Source organism: Drosophila rhopaloa, unplaced genomic scaffold, assembly GCF_018152115.1.
Source record: "Drosophila rhopaloa isolate 14029-0021.01 unplaced genomic scaffold, ASM1815211v1 contig_80, whole genome shotgun sequence".
NCBI classification, from domain to species: domain Eukaryota; kingdom Metazoa; phylum Arthropoda; class Insecta; order Diptera; family Drosophilidae; genus Drosophila; species Drosophila rhopaloa.
The window spans coordinates 172,172-178,330 of record NW_025335179.1 but is presented as its reverse complement, the minus strand read 5'-3'; the positions used below and the strand labels follow the sequence as shown (position 1 = coordinate 178,330).

The following is a 6,159-nucleotide window of genomic DNA, read 5'->3' as shown; positions in this document are numbered from 1 at the left end:
GATTGAAAAATTTTGTGACCAATTTCGTTGTATGAAATGACCAGTCTATATGTTGTATGGTTAGTGCTTATACCTAGTCATTAGAATAATGTTCCTTAATCGTCAGTCCCTTCCAAGTATGTGGCCAATTCCCTTTGTATTCAGTGTTGGGACATACCTAGATACTTTTACCTAGGTATGTACCTAGGTACAATTTAGTGGTACCTTTTACCTTACCTAGGTATACAAATAATTGGGTACCTTTTACCTAACCTAGCTACAGATTTGTATATACCTTCAGAATTATTAAGGTACTGACATAGGTATTGAACAATGCTCTGATTTAAAATAGCCAAATCTGACTGCGACACTGAAATAAGCTAAGTCCACCACATCTACACGTCATTTCGTTTCGAAATTGTAATAGTCGGAACGCAGAATTAAAAGTCAGTGGAACTAAGCCATTTGTGAAGTAACCTTTGCATTGCAATATGCACAAAACAATTTGACTCCGCGCGACAGACATGGCCGAAAAAGATTATATAAATGTATAAAGTATTGCCAGTAATATTAAATGGCACATTTTTTAAGCCGGACAATCAAATTCGATGATAAATCTGCACAAACACCTTAAGGTAAGTTTATGCGCTCTTTTTATACCCTTGGAGAGGGTATTATAATTTTAGTCAAAAGTGTGCAACGCAGTACAGGAGACATCTCCGACCCTATAAAGTATATATATTCTTGATCAGGATCACCTCCTGAGTTGATATAGTCTGTCCGCAAACTAGTCTCTCAGTATTAAAGATATCGAATTGAAACTTTGCACACACCCTTCTTTCCTATACACGCAGTATATATGTCGGAACGGCCGGGATCGGCCGACTATATCCTATAGCTGCCATATAACTGATTGATCGGAAATGCCATAAGTTTGGTGTTTGTAAAGTTAGGAAGCTGGGATTTCCTATGGGTTTTTTCCTATGCCATATAACTGATTGATCGGAAATGCCATAACTTTGGTGTTTTTAAAGTTAGGAAGTTGGGATTTTTTATGAGTATTAAGAATGCATCATATGAATAATTTTGGAGAATATAATTTACAGAGTATTCTGCAAGGGTATATCAACTTCGGCTCCGCCCGAAGTTAGCTTTCCTTTCTTGTTATGTGTAAGATATGTATGTACATATTTGAGAATGAAAATATGACTAAGGGTAAAATCGCAGTTTTATTGTATATTATATTGTGCACTAATGTATGTACGTATCACCACATCAATGTATTTATGAAACCCAAGTGCATTTGGCGATCAAAAATGCCGTATGTACGTTAACATGCATGAATAGTCAAAAGTTTCTACATATGTACGGAATTTTTGCGCGCCAAATACACATTTCCTCTTGTACATCTTAAGAAAAAAGTGTATTTGGTGCGCAAAAATGCCGTCTGAACGTAAACATACAGCATATACAAATGCACAATATATAGACAAATGTTTCTACATACGGAATTTTTGCGCGCCGAAATATGTACACGAGGGTTCCATAAATACATTAATGCACGTAAAACTCTGCATACATTTATTCATGCCGTGTGTTTTAAAAATGTATACACACAATTATTCAAGCCCATATTTTTAAATAATTTGACTTAATTTAAAAAAATCTTCAACAAACTTAGGGGGTTACACGGAGTAAGAGGCCATGAAAGCTAAGAAAACTAAAACTAATATGGAACTTTCTAAGGAAAATTCAAAATAGTTTTTCGGTTCCCTGAGTTCAGCCCAGGTAATTACATTAATGACAAAATTTAATAACTCAATATATAATAATGTGTGTTTATTTAAATATTTGCAGATCAATCAGAAAGTGTGCAACTACATCGTGGGGGAAATTTTACCAAAATCTCACGTTGAGCATTACACAAATTTAACAGCTTAACATAAATATAAACGCATTTTGGATGTATTCCTAAAATGCAATAAAGTTCTACCCAGCTCTGCGCCAGTTGAAATATTTTATGTTGTGGAGGTCAAATTGTAACCCCAATACGAAACTAGCTGGGGGACGAGTTTTTCGAAGAGGAAAAACCTGAAACCTAGACTTAAGTTAAGTAATCTTAAGTTGAATTGATTCGCCAATGTAATAAAACAAACAAACAAATAAAAAAAACAAAAAAATATTTTAAAAAACAATATTTCTATCGTTTGCCTTTACCTAGGTTGTTCGCTCAAACTTGAATAATATTGAATTTGTTAAAAATAAAAACTTGAAGTTTAGTGTAAGTTAGTTTAGGGCGAAGGCGGGAGCACAATAAAGTTTTCTCTCGCTCTCGGCGAAGTCGCCCCGTCTTCGCCAACCTTCGTTAAGCTAGGCTCTAAGTACTTTGTCGAAAAATATATAAGCATTCGTTGAAATTGATTTGAGCCGTCGACACCTTTTCTTTTCGTTTTCGTTTTTAGCAATTAATAATTTTAGCCACCGCCAAGTTTTTTTCGGTTTTAATAATTAGAAAACTCTTTAATTTTTCATGGCGCCCCCGGGTGGACGTTAAAGTTATTAATTTATTTGGAAAACTATTGACAGTGACACATAAACCAAAAATATAAAGTGCAAGTGGAGTTCCAAGCACTCAATTACATACATACATAGTGTTTTTTGTTGCCCGCGGCGTGTCGGTGTGGACAGAAAATACACAGCAGCTCCTGCTTAAAATATCGTGCCTGTCGCGAAATACCCTGTTCGCCACAAAAGAACTGCTGCCAGAGGGATGCCCTGCGACTGCTCAATGTGCAAAAGGACAGTGGCAGCTGGACTGAAAGACACTAAAGCAGAACCTGAGGTATTTGTGCAAAAAATTGAAAGCTTGAGTTTATAAGAAAAACAATTTAATTGTTTATTGTCTTGTGCTGAAAAATTGCACCTCGCTTTCAATTCTTGGCACAGACGTATCGATATAGTAGAGCTAGTTGTGCATGCATTTATTTATAATAAATAAAAATAAAAAATTATATTCAAATTTATTATATACACATACATATACACATACACATTATAACCTATTTGAACCTCCGTTGGACGCAACATTTACATAATTGTGTTATATTCAATATTATATGCAATCACTGTCGCCCCCAATTTATTTATTGAAACTCGAAAATTAATAGTTGGTAGAATTTTCCCAGCCGCTATATATAACCAATACATAAGTCCTCATATACAAGCAGCTGCAGCGGTTAACTTTTTCGTTTTCCTTTTTCGCTTCGCTTGTCTGCCGTTAGCATCGTTGTAATTGTTGTTGGACTTTTGGTTTGGCGCGCTGAAGATCAAAGTGACGCGCTACCCTGCATTCGGACGGGTATACTGATTTTTGCCGTCATTTGCAACCACTGTTAATTTTGATACCTCGTGGCTCGATATTCAATTTAATATTTTTTTTCGTCGTTTTCGTTGTGGATAATTATTAAAATAATTTTTTCGAACAAATTTAATAATTAAATTAAATTGTTATTTACTCTTAGTATTTTGTTTCGAAAATTTATTTAACATTTGTCGTCATTCTAATTGAACAATTATCCTCTTTTAAAACTTATTTATTTTATTAATTATTATTCTTGGATAAATAATTTATTTATATATATATATTTATTTATTTCGTGGTTTATATATAAAAAATAAAAAATAAATTAAAATGAGTCCAGATAAGCCAAAATAAGCTCAAAAAACCAGTGATGAGCATCCGCCGATTAAATGATCGAATAGAAGCCGGCCAGATTCCGATCCAAGAAGTAGAACTAACTTGTCGGCTAGAGATTTTAAATGCTTCTATTATTAAGGCAACTCAAATACAAGAACAGATCGAAGATTTAGATGATGGCGATGAGTTCGGAGAAGAGTTCGGAGAAGAGTTGGAAGAGCTTTCAATAATAACCAAGGCAAAAATAATGTCGCTTATCTCAGCCTTGAAGACGGCAAGCGAAACCAAAATAATTGGATCAGCTTCTGTCGCCCCAACTCGAGCTCGACTTCCGAATTTGGCATTGCCGAAATACAGCGGCAAATATTCGGAGTTTAAGAATTTCAACGTTATTCCAGCACATCAATTTGGCTTTCGAGAAAGCCATGGAACAATAGAGCAAGTCAACAGATTAACAACAGAAATAAGGACTGCATTCGAGCTTCGGGAATACTTGACGTTGCACAGGCTTTCGACCAAATCTGGCTTGATGGCCTTATCCATAAAATCAGAACGATCCTGCCAGGAAACACTCACAGGATACTGGAATCGTACCTTTACAACAGAGCCTTCGCCGTGAGATGCAACACCACAACATCCGATGACTACGCTATAGAGGCTGGAGTTCCCCAAGGTAGCGCCCTTGGTCCAACTCTATTTCTCCTCTACACCGCAGATATTCCCACGAACGAGCGGCTAACTACTTCTACATTCGCAGACGATACCGCGATCATAAGTCGGTCCAAATGCCCAACTCAGGCAACAGCACTAATAGCTGATCATCTCGTTGTAGTGGAGAGGTGGTTATCAGACTGGCGTATAAAAATAAATGCGCAAAAGTGTAAACACATAACGTTTACTCTTAACAGACAAACGTGTCCCCCGCTAACCCTGAATAACACGCCACTTCCACAAGCTGACGATGTAACGTACCTTGGCATCCACCTAGACAGGAGACTTACATACATATCGAAGCTAAGAAAATTCACCTAAAACTAAAATCAAACAGTCTCCATTGGCTTTTAAACGCGCGCTCCCCCCTCTGCCTGGACTTCAAGGTCCTGCTCTACAATTCAACGCTTAAGCCAGTCTGGACCTACGGCTCCCAATTGTGGGGAAACGCGAGCAGCAGCAACATCGACATTATTCAGCGAGCACAATCAAAAATCCTGAGAACTATCACTGGGGCACCTTGGTATGTTCGGAACGACAGCATCCACAGAGATCTTGGCATTCTACCCGTAAAAGATGAAATATCAAAACAAAAAGCGTCCTACCACACCAAGCTAACATCTCATCCAAACCAGCTCGCCAGGGGCCTAGCCAGGGCTTCCATCCGGACCCGATTGCAACGCAATGACCTTCCAGCTCAGCAATAGTTATTAGAGCCCCTAAATTTTCGCGCCAGTCACCTTGACTGTCAGATAGCTTTTTAATTTAAGATTCTATATACTTATTGTTAGTCTCAATTCAGAGAAGATCCAATAAATAAAATGCAAAAGTTAAAAAAAAAAAAAAAAAAGAATTTCATTAGCCTTTTTGAAACTCTTGTTCATCAAGACGACAGCATTCCCGTCATAGAAAAATTCAATCACTTAATTTCTTGTCTTTCTGGTGAAGCGTTGGGAACTATTAAGGCCTACCAAGTCACCGAGAGCAATTATGAAAAGGTTATGATCAGCCTGAAAAAAGTGTATGATAACGAATGTTTAATTTTTATGAATAATATTTCAACATTGTTTAGTCTTCCGAAAATAACGCAACAGTCAGCTTCGTCTTTAAGAAATATTATCGACACCGTATCATCTATATACGGTTCTTTGTTATCGATAGGAGACGACACCAAGATTTCAAATGCAATGTTGATCTATCTTGTTTTGAACAGAGTAGACCCAGTGACCAAACAAAAATGGGAAGAACAATTAGATTATGAAAGGTTACCGCTCTGGTCCGATTTTGAAAAAATGTTAAACCGCCGATACCAGCATTTATCCGCTGAAGAATCGACGAAACCAAAGCAAGATAAAGTTATGACGAGCAAGCCACATAATCGCAGCTCATTTTCTTGTTCTTCGTCCAACAGTAAATCCCAGCAAAGTTGTAGCTATTGCAATGCAGGAGACCATATCCTAGCGAACTGTGGTCCGTTTGGTCGCCTTTCGGTAATGCAAAGGTTTGACTTTGTAAAATCTGCTTCCTTATGCATCAATTGTATGCGAAAGGGTCACACTGTTTCAAAATGCAAATTTAATAAATGTCGAGTTTGTGGCCGCTCGCATCACGTTTTACTGCATAGATATACAGTGTCCGAAAATAGTTTAGCGTTGCCACCAACTCAAGAGATTCTTTCTCCCTCTTTAAATCAAGATCAGCCTTCCACGTCACATGTTATGCATGCGACATCATTGGACAGAGTGATTTTAGCCACGTCGATCGTAAGTGTA

General features: G+C 37.2%; 1 long non-coding RNA gene across 1 annotated transcript; it reads left to right on the top strand.

Moving 5' to 3' along the window:
- Positions 1 to 497: 497 nt before the first annotated feature.
- Positions 498 to 2,174, top strand: LOC123038110. The gene is made up of 3 exons (XR_006417787.1): positions 498 to 614; positions 1,661 to 1,767; positions 1,837 to 2,174. It is a non-coding gene; the product is annotated as an uncharacterized LOC123038110 (long non-coding RNA).
- The last annotated feature ends 3,985 nt before the right edge of the window (positions 2,175 to 6,159 follow it).